This window comes from Triticum aestivum, chromosome 1D, assembly GCF_018294505.1.
Source record: "Triticum aestivum cultivar Chinese Spring chromosome 1D, IWGSC CS RefSeq v2.1, whole genome shotgun sequence".
Lineage (NCBI taxonomy): Eukaryota > Viridiplantae > Streptophyta > Magnoliopsida > Poales > Poaceae > Triticum > Triticum aestivum.
The window spans coordinates 463,100,157-463,115,523 of record NC_057796.1 but is presented as its reverse complement, the minus strand read 5'-3'; the positions used below and the strand labels follow the sequence as shown (position 1 = coordinate 463,115,523).

Here is a 15,367-nt window from a genome sequence, read left to right as displayed (position 1 = left end):
AAAATGCCAATGATATATAATGCAAAAATGATACTGCTATTGATATGTGCTCCGCCGTGGCTCTCTCGTACGGGAATACTATGTTAAAGTTCATCAGGCCTCAAAAGATTTCACTACTTCTACTTCCAAAACTATTGGTCATCCATGCTCATCAGGGCACCAACTACGACTTAAACAGTTTTAGCCCAACATTTTTAGCAAAAGAGGTGGACACACTAAAATATAATATGTCAAGGAGAATAAACAGCTCCTCCTTGACCAACAACACCTGTTTCAAGTTCATCCACACATTATCAAGGCACCAACTGACTAACATCGATGACTGAATGCAAGTCACCAATAAACCACCCAAAGTTGGGTGGGAAAATATTCAACGTTTAGTCAAGCACTCAGTACAAGCTAAATCATGGTATTCGGCTGGGCATATGCAGCAGGAACAACGACCAAACTTGGACAAACACGTGCTTATAAAAATCAGAAGCTTCTGCAATACAATAGTGACAATTCACAATTCTTGCTACTCAGGAGTAGTAAATAGTATGCGTACTAGGGAATTCCTGTTGGAAGCATGGATGCGTATTAAGAATTCCATTTTACTCAAATTTTATTACAACTACTTTCAACATTCTCTGACATCTGTTCAACCAAGGCATCAGCTGCTTAATATTGCAAACTGGAATTCAAATTAAAACAAGTCACAGCTAAACCACCAGAAAACACAAGCATAACAAGGCGAACACAAATAGGTTAAGCAGCATAGCAGTATTCAACAGAAAGTATGCGGCACATGAAAATCCAAACTTACATGAAAACACATTAGCTCCAGCAATTCGCAACACTAGTTTTAGTATATCTGAATACCTCTATGCGAATAACCATTACTGAAGACAGAATAAATAATCGTCCAATTTTCAGTTCCAGCCAGCCCTCCAAAATATTTGGTAATATAATCCGTACCCACGAATTGTCGCTCATTTCCTCATATGCGATGACAGCCAGCTGCATACTTGAGTACCAACCTTAGAGTTCAAGTTGATCATCACCAACTAAAGAAGGAGGCCATGCCATAATGTACGGATAGCCAGGACCATCATACCTTCCCTCAACCAGCAAGTCAAGCTTCATAGTCTCCAAGGAAAGGGAGAAAACCCAGCGGCAGAGTGCGCCAAGAGGGCACATCAGTTTTGCTGATAAGTAAACGCATCCATTCTTAACTTGCACAACCTCGAGGTCTCCATCATAGTGCCGCGCCCACCCCTGCGAAACGCGATCGATTTCGGAACTCATAGAGAATGTCCTGTGCGGTGTCCAGCCCTGAATCCCATCAGCGTCAACACTATGGATCCAAACATTGAGAAGGAGATCATAAGATGCATGAGCAATACAAAGTTCACCATCCTTGGTCTCCCCGACCTTTATGCTGCCTGCCCCCATGTCCACTCCATTGGGCATGTCCAGAGTGGTGATATCCATCGTGGCAGTGTCAATTTTTATCATGCTTCCAGTTCCATAGCTAGGGCAAGGCCAGTAAATGGAACCGGCAGCCATCATGCCATCATTAGCCCTCATGGTTGTCCCTTCCACCCACGGATGGATGACCCAGTCCCATGTCTCCGACGAGAAGACCGCGGCACGAACCCTATATTCATCACTGCAGACGCAGACCACTCGGAACGACCGAGGGTTGTCCTCAGAGGACAAGATGTGAAAACCAAGGAAGGTGAAGCCGCCTAGGTTGTCCGCGTCTGACCAACTATCATCGGCGTTGTCCGCGTCGGCCCAGATATCCTCAGCGTTCTCCGCGTCCGCCCTGATATCATCGGGAGGCATCGGGAGGGAGTGGACAGCCCAGGTGATGGGGTTGAGAGCAGCGAGCGCCACCTCGGTTGTATCCCAGAGGAGGATATACCCATCGCAGCAGTCGGCGACGTTCCACCTTAGGGACGCGGGTGCGGGGAGAGAGGTGAGGAAGAAGTCGCCCCGGCGGACGGTGGCGGTGACGTCGGGATCCAAGGGGCGCACGGGGAAGAAGGAGGGGGTGGGCCGTAGGTGTCGAGGAAGAACCCGATGAGGGGCGACGGGTGGAGGGCGCGGAACCGGCGGCGGAAGGGCGGGGAGGAGCGGACGGCGCCGAGCCACGTGCGGCAGGTGAAGGCGGCGCGGGCGAGCGCCGGCAAGTCCGGCAGGCGGAGGAAGATCTCGAGAAGTTCATCCCGGGCGAGGGAGGATATGGTGGTGGCGGTGGGATTCGACTCAGGATCCGCCGCCGCCGGCAGCTCATTGTCACTGGCCATTGTTTCTGGAGTGCTAGCTAGGGTTCCGCCGCCGAGCAATGGTCTCTCTTCTTTTCTTAGGTAAACCAATCGTCTCTTGAAGTCTTGAGCCATGCTCTGTTCTAGAGGGTACCGAGCCACGGCCCAGGACGCGCCAAGCCCAAACAAAATGAGCCCTTCTAAAAAAAATCATCACAGACTGAAATAAGAACAAATCACAAACCACATTGTTCATGCCAAATACCCCTAAAAAGAAATTTGTCCATGCCAATTCTTTTTGATAAGTAGTTCATGCCAATTGGTAATGTGTGCCAGATGTTCTTTGTGATTGTTCTAGATGCAAAGTTGAACGCTCGGAAATGTTAGAGATATATTTAGTAGTTGGAGATTGCACCGGATAACATAGGAATTATTTTCAACTTATCTCTGGGAGGCGTCTTTCTCTTTAAATATTTTATCCTAATATATACTCGTCCTCGAGGCTCAATGATACATACATCACATAACGCCAACTCTCTTTCCTCTAATCTAGTTACATGGTATCAGCCGCAAGTTCCTAGACCTGGCTCCACGATCACTTTCGTGCCGCGCCGCCCCTGGGGACGTCGATCTCCCTGAACTCCACCAGGGTTGCGCAACCCATAGCTAGGGTTTGTCCACCGATCATGTTGAGCTGCTTCCCGATCCATTGATTCGATTTTTTCTCTCTCTATGGTTGTTTGATCGGCGTTTCTTTTTTGGTTTTCTGATCTAAGTCGGTTTGCTACTCCCACTTGGCATCGACTCACCAGCTTTTTCTCCAAAGTATGTTCAGTTTTTATTAATGTTTATAGTACAATGTAAATGTATGTTAGCATAGTTAAAACAAATGTCTCGCATCATTCAAAAAATAGTACATGGCATTTAAAGAGGTTCACGAGTTCCAAAAATATGTTCATGATATTTAAATAAATGTTTATGAAAAATGTTCGCGTAGTTGAGCTATTTTGTATAGCTTTAAAAAAATGTTATTTAAAAAAAATATGTTCACACGTTCCAAAAATATGTTTGTGGCATTCTTAAAAGATGTTTACACAATGTAAAAAGATTATTTGCATAAATCAGGGTTTTATCTCTATGTAGGAATAATCATATTCCATAATTTTACATGCTCGTCAATGAAAGCCTGTAGGGCCAATCGATAATTTTACCTCGAACCACCTCCCCGGAACGCCGTTGAGGAGGACCGCCGAGCGCGACAACCAGAAGATGAGGTCCATCCAGTCGCACCAAAGACAGAGAGGCGGGAACCCCCACACCTCCATGATCTTGCGCGGGCTGTCCCAAGCGATGGTGTCGAACGCCTTTGCAAAAATCCAGCTTGAGGACAGGAGTGGCCACGGCTCTCTTATGACAACACCGGAGCAGCTCCGCCGCACAAACGAAGTTCTCGGATATGCTTGGCCTGGCAAGGAAGCCAGAGTGGTCTTCATCGATAATTTTGGCGATTTGGCTTTTGCAGTCTCGTTGTTACCCCTCTGCAAAGGACCTTCACATTGTCATCCCCATTTTGCAGCGAAACCGGCCGGAAGTCGCGAAACCGGCTCAAGTGGTACTACACGGAGCCGGTGCAGGTGCAGGTGAGCTACGCCTACGCCGACGCGCTGGACAAGCTGGCGGCGACGGAGCTCCAGCTCAGCTCCCCGTGTGGATCACGGAGCTGGACGTGTCGGTGCGCGCCGACGACCAGGTGGTGCCGCGCGAGGCATTCGCGCACCCGGCCATGGAGGGGGTTATGCTGTGGAGGGCCACATGTGGCGCTCCCACGGGCAACGTTGGCCGACGAGGGCTACTCCGGATGGGATCACTTCACTAGAGATGCCTGATGCAAGCAAACGCGAGCTCCAGTGATGGTGGCCCGGCCGCCGCTGCCAGGCCTGCACCACGTCGTCGAGGCTCCGCTTGTTTCTGAAACTCATATTGGCAATGCCTTAAACTGTTGTTTCTGAAAAACGGTTTACTGAAACTGCTCTAGTCTGAAAAACAGTTTCTTGGGAAATTTACCTACATCCGTTGTCTTGGGAATCGTGCGAAACCTTCTTGTTTAATCACAACAGTTGGTTAATCATAACTGCTGGATTCATCAGTCTCTGGGCAGATGTTTCATAGAGAGGGCACATGCCACAGTTAAGCCATCCACGATCAGGGCAAAACGATTGACTATCCACACACAGTTTTAGATGATCAACCAAGCGAAGAACTTGTATTTCGGACGTGCCCAGACCTTCCAGGCGGAATGGGCATGTTACTCGTCGTGTGGCCCACAGATTGCATAACATAGTCAAAGGACGCTGAGTACTCACCATTGGAAGTGAACTTCCAGGAGATGGTGTCATGCACACGACACGAGGCTGATGGACGGCACTAGAGAGATTTTCCCATAGGAGTGCACACTCACAAATGTGCTCAATGATGATGTCTTGGCGATCTAACAAAACCAAAAGTTGTTCTATAGGGCTCTCTGGACCGTGCAAGACTTTTTCCTTGAGAGATCCAAGATCTTGGAGGCAACATCTCCGGGTCTAAGGTCTTTAAGCCATAAAAAATCCCGAAATTCTACTTTGCAGCCATCACCAACATGAACGGAGGTGGCCGCCGAAAAAATATCTCTATTATTGTGACTGTATGGCGCTGCAGTTCTGGACCAAGGCGGGCGGCAGTGGAGCGCCATAAGAGGTGCCGACGGCGAGGGCGTGGTGCTGCACGCGCTTCTTCACGTGCTTCATCAACAGAAATGAGTCCAATAATACATTTATTTGCTCTTGTATCCGCTAGAGGGCTACACTACTCAAAAGTAGAAAAGTATCGGCAATGCCGATATATCCATAATCCAAGGTCGCAAACTAGAGCAGCCTCGCATCCATGAAACGAGTAAAGCACACCAATGGGCATGAACCCAATTATGTAGTGCATGTTATATGACCCACATGTCCAGCATTTCTAGGCAAAACATACTGCCCACAAAGAAGAAACATGGTAATTCTTCATGGCCTAATCAAGCTTTGCAAAAAGAACCCAAGTTTACAAGAGCAAGTGAAGTTCAAACTCAACACTCGGTTGCACACGCACCGAGGGAACAGGCGTCAGTCGCGCTGATCCGGTCACAAGCGCTACCAGGCCCAGCTCACAGGACCACGCATCCTTGCATCACGCGCCGCCACCTCGCCGGAGCCCCACCGCTAGCCTCCATCTCCTTTGCCGGCGCCATCCCCCATCTCTCCTCCATGCGGCACAGATGGTGGCACAATTTGAAGAGACGGCGTATAGGAGGCGCGTTTCGAGCTCTCCGCCGCATAACCAGACCACCACCGGTGCGCTTCCTCTGGACGCATTGGCCATGATCCCTCGATCTCCTCTATTGATTCCCCAACGCTGCCAATGCTCTTTGCTTGAGCTGTTCTCTGTGACTAATTCCGGAATGGAATTTTGGTTGCAGGCGACCACCTCCGCTGCTGCCTCTGCTGGTACTCCTGTGAAATTACTTTCAATTCAGCAAGAAACAGTAGTGTGGATCAGCGAGAAAGACAGAAACAGTGGTGTGGATCAGTGAGAAAGGCAGAAAAAATAGTGCGGATCAGCAGTGGAAGGCAAAACAGAGAAAGCAATAGTGTGGATCAGTGAGATCATTCATTTTTCAGAATATCCTAGCTCTCTTCATGATATGCCAATATGATCTGAATTCTGAAATGGCATGTTGTTATATGCCAATAGGAGCACCGTCAAAATTCAGTGATCTTCACATTCACTAGGAGTACTTAATTTAAATGACAGGAGTAATTGAAAAAAAATACTGAACTTTGGAGTACCATGCATATGGTTAAAGGACCAGTGCACAACTTAATTTAATTATTACTCCTCCTACTACAGATGCTATATATACCAGCAGTTAAAATAGGTTCAGAGCAGACTTCACATGGAGTGGCAGAGAAGTGGCTGGAAACAGCTCTTTGTTTAACTTATTTGGCCTTCCTAAATGAGTGAATAAAAGTAAACCCAATCAAGAATTTGAGATCAGGATGCCATGATCCCTTGCAGTGGCAACTATAGATCTATCTGATTGATTTGCAACTAAATTCTAACCCCTCTGAATTATGAGCCTGAATGCACAGCAAAAAGTACAGCAGGAAGTAGCATCCATATGTTTAAAAAGCAATTCTGCTCTATTTCTGTGTGTATCCATATCCTCAAATCAGCTCTACTCCCGTCTCTAGATAAATAACAAAGGAGTAATTTGTGAGTACTGTTATTTCACAATACACTGCAAATTTTCAGCACCATATCGGAAAAATTATGTCAAACGATTATGGCAGGAATTGTGACAGTAAAACATGCAAACATGCCTAAAGGTTCAGTGTTTCACTACTGAACTGGGATTAAAGGTTCAGTTTTTTTTCCAGTGTATTGACATTCTCATTGCGGTTTCAGAAGAATAAAGGTTCAGTGTTCATGGCCTAAAGGTTCAGTAGATTGAAGTAGGTTCAGTGTTCAGCAAACAAATAAAGGTTCAGTGGTTCACTACAATTGTCATTTTGCAGTTAAAAAAAAACTCATGAAGTGGGCAATAGTTGAAACCCCCAGGCAACAATTCAAACAGAACATCAAACATTTTTTGCCCAAGAGGTTCATATCAAGCATAGGAGTACTTCAGTACAGTTGTGTTATAAATTCAGGTGTCAATTCAGTTAAGTGTTGTATAAATTCAGTTAAGTGTTACAAATTCAGTTAGTAGCATCAATTCAGTTAAGTGTTGTATAAATTCAGTTAATCGACTCTGCTTGTCACATCTTTTTCAGCAGGGAGATGATGCTACTGTCTGAACAGAGGCTACTGAACTTTGCCTAAAAGAGTTCCTGATTTAAAAGTCCTCTGGTTAATCGACTGCGAACCCAAAATTCGTACTCTGGTGGTTGAGACGCTGAATCTCACGGGAGAGGAAAGTCACCATGCCCCATTCTGTCCGGTTCTGCTTCTGAAAGCTAGTTGCTGTTTTTTTATGCATAATCTCTCAGTGTTTACCGACCACGCACACACATCGAATTGTCCAAAGACATTTCCAGCTGAACTCTTGGAGGTTCTCTGCCTTTCACATCTTTTGCAACAGCGACAAAGTAAGAAGAAAGAGGGGATGATGATCTAGCTCACCAGCTCTCCATGAGGACTTGGTCCTGGTTCATGACTCATGAGCGCCAGCGCTGACATGGAGAAGCCGTCCTCGTTGGGGGTGAGGAACTTGTACACGGGCGCAGCGTCGCACCGCCGGGAGAGGCGGCCGTCCTTGCCCTCCTCCACCGTGCACGACACCACGTCGTACGAGGCCAGCAGCCGGAGCATGCAGTCCACCATGTCCGCCGCTTCCAGATTCGCCGTGGACGGGAGCATGGCGGCTACCTCGGCAGGGGTCAACAACTTGCAGCCGGCAGCCATCAGGGTCTCATCAGGGTGTGCTACATGTCATTAAAATAAGAACAAATCAATAGAGCTATAACACCAAACTGATTATATGAACCATCCATGATACTATGACAGAGGTTTTTAAAAGCAAGCCAATAGCATGATGTCACCACGATGTAAGTTTTAAAAAGGCAAACCAAACTGATTACATGCTTCGTGATGTAAGTTTTCAGTTCTTTCCATTCCTCACCACGATTTGCGAAATAATACTTAATTGTGATGCATGAATCTGTGATATGGTCAAGCAGGTGGGGAAATCCAACTTCTACCAGCGGCAGGAGCAGTATCGCAAGCACGCTCGACGCCGGCAGCTCTGTCTGATACCAAATCCATGCTCCCAAGAATATAGATTATAGAAATCGTAGGCCTCGCCAGGTGAGTCAAATGTCAAACCCTATGCAGGTTCAACAACATGATCTCCTCGCTTTTCTGGATAACCCCTGATTGTTTTCTCAAGAGCTCCAATTCTATTAGGGCATGGTGTTCTATCAAGCGGTTGCTTACCTATCCGTACCCTGCAAGCCAGGAAATGACATTTCATTTATTGGCATTGGCAGGCACACAGGTAACATGCCAACAACAAAATGATTTTCACCACTTTAACTAAAATACGAGTAACACAGGTAACATGCCAACAACAAAAAGATTTTCACCATCTTAACCAAAATACAAGTAAGGACCACACATGCTTCAGCTCAGTACCACAGGACCTAATAAATTCAGGCATCCACATGGCATTATTAAAATTCTGTATGTCACAATTATTTAGCAGTACAGAACTCCCAACCAGAGGTAAATTATGCCTCATGGTGTGCTGCAGTACAGTACCCCAGGTCCTAACCAATTCAGTCATCTGCATGGCATCATCTAATTTCAGCATGTCACACTTATTTAGTTAATCTATGACAGTGAACTACTAATAAGAACCATTCATGGTATTGAGCCAGGACCATACAACAGACCAGCATCCTATTTATAATCACAGGATTATGAAGAAACCGTGAGCAAGCCAATAGCATGATCTCCAATTATACTAGTTATGATGGTCTAAACAAATTTCAGCAAAAATGATATGTCCAGCTGGTTTACGCCCATTTGCACCACTGGGAGGCATGTGCTTTACGGGTCATTACCTTTTAGTCCAGCCTGGAGCTTGAGGGTCGACCTTGCCTGTTGTCTGAACCGAAACTGCAAGCATCACTATCTTCATGGTCTTGAATCACTGCGCCCTGCTCGTCGGTTGCCCTCTTGAATCCTAGTCACAGTACTCCCAGTTCCTCATTGTCTGCTCGATCACCGAGATCCAGGGCCGCCGCCAACATTACTCTTGGCTGTGATGGCTGCCCCGACGAGGCTGAATCCAACCCAATCCTGGACCGCAAGCTGTCAGCAGTAAAATTTGAGCAGATCCTTGCAGGTAGCAGGCCTTTGCCCAACCTAGGCGCTTCATCTTGCAAATTCCAGCATTCATCAAAGCTTGGTCTCCTTCACCCATCTTAAGCCAGCAAAGGCTCCTAGTTGAGTACAGTGTTGCATCATCTAGGCAGCGGTCTGCTGCCTACATTAACAAACAAACAAAAAGTCACCACATTGGCTTATTAACTGCTATGACCCACATATACTACTGCACTTATCTCAGGTACGTACACAAGAAAATTGCCAGGGCAGCTTACCACTAGACTAGAGTTAAGGTGGTAAACTGGGCACTGATTACCTGAGAAATCAAATAATTGATACACGTTAGGATGCTGAAATTAAGACCCATTCATCCAAACAAGAGCTTAATTTGCTCCTCTGTCCTCTCTATCCAACAATTAGTATAATAAGATAAACTATTGACAATTTTCTATAACAGATATACTATTTGATGGCTTTATGCCAGAGTTACAATTGAAATTTTGAAGCAAATCTACAGTGATGTCCTACTGGGTTTTCTGTTACTAATGCAGAAAACCTTAGTACCGTTGGTACTTAGTCACAGCAGAAATTGCTTTCTGTAATAGCCATGCAGGGGATTTGCATCAATAGACTTTCTAAACATAAATGCAATCCCTATAGAAAGAAAATTAAAACAGCAAAAGAAAAAATAAAGGACGCAAATACACTTTGATGTTACTAAATTCTTACTAGAGATTCAAAATAATAGAAAGCACGTCAAATCTCAATTTAAAGCTTTGGTTATCACACAACAGCAAATTAAGTGTAGGCTAACTGGCTAAGATATGGTGCAAGTGCAATAATATACCATAGAGTAAAGTTTGACTGCAGTAGCATAATTGTTTCTCTTATTTGCCTTGCTTTCTTCTAACTTGAGATCAGCTGGATTCATGTTGTTCATGGAGTCATCCTGAAACAGCACACAAATCATTTGGCACAAGTAATGAGGGCGTGTGGTAAGGAGATAAGGCTTACATACTTACATGAGCTACATCAGAAGGGCATGAGAAAAAATTTAAAAGACAAAATATTTATGATCTGAACATTCTGTTGATCCAGTTCACTCATTTATATGACTGCACAATAAACTACTTATTTCACATACCACAGTAAACTTCACATCACATCCTCAGACAAGGATTGAGTACCTATTATTAAGTTAAGGGCATGCTGAAGAACCTATAGAAAGCAACTTATATTGGCAGTGATGTCTCAAGTTATACCTCCACCGATGGCTTTGATTTCACCAAACGAATTATCCATCAACACTCCAGTCCTGCGCATATGGAGTATGTGAAGTTACTCGAAGAAGGATCTCAACATCTTTCCGTCTATTGTTATATCCAGCAATTTCTATTGGAAGATGGCCAAACTGTTACAGTGAGCACTTGTAGAAGTCAGTTAAGCCATTGTGGCAGCAATTGTTAAGGGGGTTACAGTGCCAACACCCTTCACCTCAGCGCCAGCCTAACACAAAAAATGTTGCAAAGACACTTCTAAATAAGCATGACATCATTTATACTCCTTCCTTTTTCATGTGATACTTATCAAGAGTTCAAAAGATGTCAATGGAATGAGATGAATGCACCATGCCTTAATCAGAAGCTTCACACATTTCAGCGAGCCAACATTGAGAGCCACAATAAGAGGTGAATAGGCAGTGTTGAATACCTTGTTACACTGAGAAGAAATATTAAGAAAATCAATACCCTTACATGATGAAAGTTCGGGAACATGTTTGATCATCTTTTTATCATTGAAATAGAGATATCTTTGTTAATATGGGCAGTTGACAAAGAGAAAGTAGTACCAGACAAAACAATCATGAATTTACTAATGTGGATCCTGTTAACCTAAGAAGGAAGGGTACATAAACGAGTGACGTACATCTGCATGGTGGTCCAACAAAATCTTCATAGCACCAACCTGCTTACAGAAAGCAGCCATGTGCAGTGGTGTCCCAGTATCACACAATGAATCAACATTGGCCCCTTCTGAGAGCAAGGCTTTTACTATTTCACAATTTCCTGAATGAGAAATACAAAGCAGGTTATTAATTCATAACAATGTGGAAATCCAATGGGTTATTTGCATAATGCATAATATCCAACAGGTTATTTGGCATTGCTGCTGCTGCTGTTATTGTGACAGTACTTTTGTTAGTGAAAGCTTGTTAATATCATTTTATCATGGGCATATGCTGGAGACAGTTACCTTAGGGATCAAAGTTTCCAAAGCAATATGTACACTTAGCTAGTTGTATTGGAATACTACCTCCGTTCTCAAAGAAATGACATGCTAGAATGTGTGCAGTGAACTTAAAAAAAAACACTTCATTTATACCACCAGCCTACATCAATGACATGTAGAACCAGACCCTACCTGTCATTGACACAACCTGGTTTTGTAGATGAAAGTTGCACCATAAGTAATGGTATGGATGAATATAGTTACTCCACCTGCAGATTTATTAGGATTTTGCACATGAAAATGACCATGGATTTGTCATGAAAAATACTTTCATGTAACAAAACTTTTACTAACAAATTATTATTATGAAACCTAATGACCAAACATGTTTGACGGAGACCATGTCAATGTCCTCTAAATGGCAAGTAAAAATGAACAGAGACAATAATTAATGAGTATAAATTCTAAAATGTGTTTAAACAATATAGGAACCCACGTGGTACCGAATTGTCCAGAAAATAGGAGTGTATAGCCTCACAGTTCTTTGCTAGATATCTTTGCTATATGTAAACATTGAAATCTGCGGAAGACAATCTAGTGCGAACTACACCTCCAATGTTAAGAGGTTCATTTATTATGTTTTTCATGCAACATAAGATCTGGATATGTATTCATTTACCTTAGGAAGTAACTGTGAAATAACTAGGTTGCAAACATCAGGAAAATTATTGCAATGAGAACCAAATAATCAAAGAAGGTACTATACGAATGTGACATCACTCACTTATAAATGTATAACCAGCAACAGTAACTGTAAATAGTGGCTATAAACAAGTTCATATTTGCTATCTTACAGCTGATAGAGACATAAACAAGGTAACTTCTGGATTTACATAATTGAATAGATGTCAGTGAAATACCCACAACAAGTATGAATAGTGGCTTGAGAGAAATTCATATTTTACTATTTTTTTCTGACACGCAATAAATTATATCACTTATGAATTTATCTATACTGAATTTATGTCAATGCAGCTCATCTTGAGACAAGGAATACATGATTCATGATACATACATACACGCACATTGATAAATGGCGTTTTTTAGACTTAAAAGATAGCAATTAATAAACAACTCATTTGCCACAGAAATATCTCTAAATGCTCAGATGCCACTGTCATATCTATGCACATGCACAACCAATTACGACATGGACATTTTCTACCTTCTTACTTATAATGCATACATGATCCATTTCAAGTTTCATTACATCACCCCAGAACACACAAACAAAGAATTTGAAGACACAGAGGAACAAGATAAGTACACATAGGGAGAGACCTCCTGAAGCAGACAAATGGAGAGGCGTAGACCCTTTTTCATCGGGCTTATCTGGATTAGCACCGTGATCAAGAAGATACTGGAAAGTGTCCACAGTGCCAGCAATAATGGCATGAGCCAGAGGTGTATCGCCTATCAGGAACATCAAAGAGAAGAAACTGAATAAGAGACTCGTCGACGAAACAACAAAAAATTACCCAAGAAATAGAAGAAAATCATGTAAAGGTTTTGCGATATAAACATGCATCTGTTTCCAGAATACACATACAAACTTTTTACATACAACAGTACATTCAGAAGTCAGAACTAGGAGGACAGAAATTTTAGGTTCCCTTTAAAAGTAATCATACATGGAAATATCTTGGCGCAAGGCACTGACACTTTTCATTTTTAATGATCCACAATAGAATGAATCACCAAAAGATTAAAAAAGGTTAGGCTATAAGCGCCCAAGTCATGTGTACATAATCAAACAAGTGTCATATGATTCCAGTTCAACATGTACATATTATGCAAGTGCCGTGATGCCAAGATACTTTGTTACACAATACAAAGATCAGATACTACAAGTCGTTTAAAAGCCAGAGTGTATTCATAAACAGCATTAAACAAAAAACAATGGAGGAGTTTGGAGTTCGTTGTTGATTCATCAAAATAAAAAAGTTCCTGTCCAAACTAAAGCCAGCTATTTTGTGGGGGTACAAGTGCAGAAAAAAAAGTGAAGCTAGAATCATTTTTCCTAGAAAGCAAACTGATGCATGGAGAAAAAAACAAGTTGATAGAATTTTCAGGGGTAAAACTGTAAAAGTGGATGGAAGCTAGCATCGATACTCTTTCTACTGAAACAACTCTGTCAAAACAGTATAAGCTGCGTCTGGAATAAATGAACTTCATGAGATTAATGCAAACAAAGGAGTTAGATGTATGTTTCAAAAACAGGGCCAATTGACGAGTTATAAGCCTTAGATTTCTCAACAAAACAAGCTAAATCCAGTCCCATTTTTGGCATAAATTAGTTCAATTCCCGTCCCACTTCAAGGCAAATGCCAGGTAAAAGGGGCATATACAAGCTGACTTTACATAAAAAATTCCCTCCAATTAAGGTAATCTACAAACCATTTTCTATGATAGTAGTTTGTAGACTGGCAAAACTAGAAAAATGAAACATGGAAACGACAGAAATAGAGGCATGGTTACACATGATTGATTACGCATCGTGCAGACCGCATGAAATTCAACCCAATCTGATAGCCATCCTCATGGTAAGTGATCAGTCCCTCCCATTGCTTGGTGTCAAGGAAGCAGGCAACCAAACAGCCAATCCATCACATCTGTCAAGAGGAGCTCAACGAAACCAACCTCCAGTCGTCTACTCTAGTCTAGGGGGGAAGAAAACAAGGGTCTTGCTTTCGTAAGAGGAGGGAGGGAGACCAAGTGCCCACCTGTCTCGTCGGTGGAGCTCCTCGACCAGACCAGGTACACGCACACCGGCATCCTCCCACGGCGCGTGGCCAAGTGCAGTGCCCCGGCGCCGCGGAGCTTCACGGCCTCCGCCGCATCCCTGAGGAGTCCCTTCCCGCCGTCCAGCGCGCTCGCGGCCCCTGCGTGGTGACACGGACCCATCAAAATTGGAAAAAATCTCCCAAAATCGGCGCTCGATCGAGCACCCAGAAACCAAAATAGCGGTATGCGAGCACGTACTCTTGAAGAGCCGGAGGCTGCCTTCGGCCGCCGCTGCAGTGCACCGGGACTTGCGGGGGGGGGGGGGGGGGGGGGGGGGTCGGGTGTTAGCGCTGGGGTTCATCCGCAGTTTATCAGGGGCCGGGCGTGGGTTTGGGGGAGGAGGTCGCTTACCGGAGGCGAGAGGCGGCGCCATGGCCGCTGCCGGAGAGTGTGTCGGCGGTGGATTGGTGGGAGTTGGTAAGATTTTGGAGCGGGCTGCCTAAGGCCGGGCCGGGCCGGGCTCGCAAAAAACCCACATTCAAACTCTAAGCCCGAGCCCAGCCCGAAGCCTGATACTTTCCAAGTCCGAGCCCAGCCCAAACACAGGCACGAAACCCAACCCCCGGCCTGAATGACACTTTTCATGCCTCCCGGGCATGCCCGGCCCAAAGCCGGATACTTTTTCAAGCCCAGCCCAAACATACTCCCGAAGCCCGAAAACCCAACCCGACTGACACTTTCCATGTCTTCGCGTGCACGCCCGGCCCAAACTATATTACGTGCTTGAAAATGAGGCCTGATCTCGTCCCAAATGTCAAGCCCAACTCAGCCCAGGTTTTTTGACCGGGCTCAGATCGGGTTGTCGAGCTATATTGTCTGTCCATCAGACACCTGGAAAAAAATTGACATCTGTAAAAAAAATTAAATCGTTACGTCCTAAATGATCTGCCATATCTCCTTCCTCTAGCTGTTTTCTATTGCACTGGCTGCCCTCCTCCCATCACCATCTTGGTCGTCGCCCCACCCATCCCTGTTGAAAGGATCGAAATGTACCTAAAGGGGGGTTAATAGGTACAATTACAAATTTTAATTATTACTTAGCAATTTTAGGCAATAGTGCGGAATATGAAAGTGAGCCTAACAATTGCAAGTGTGATGCTAAGAGCTAAGCAAGATAAACAAGTAACACAAGT

General features: G+C 44.2%; 1 pseudogene; it reads right to left on the bottom strand.

Moving 5' to 3' along the window:
- Positions 1–5,049: 5,049 nt before the first annotated feature.
- On the bottom strand, positions 5,050–14,819 carry LOC123160670 (ankyrin repeat and SOCS box protein 3-like; annotated as a pseudogene).
- Positions 14,820–15,367: the final 548 nt, after the last annotated feature.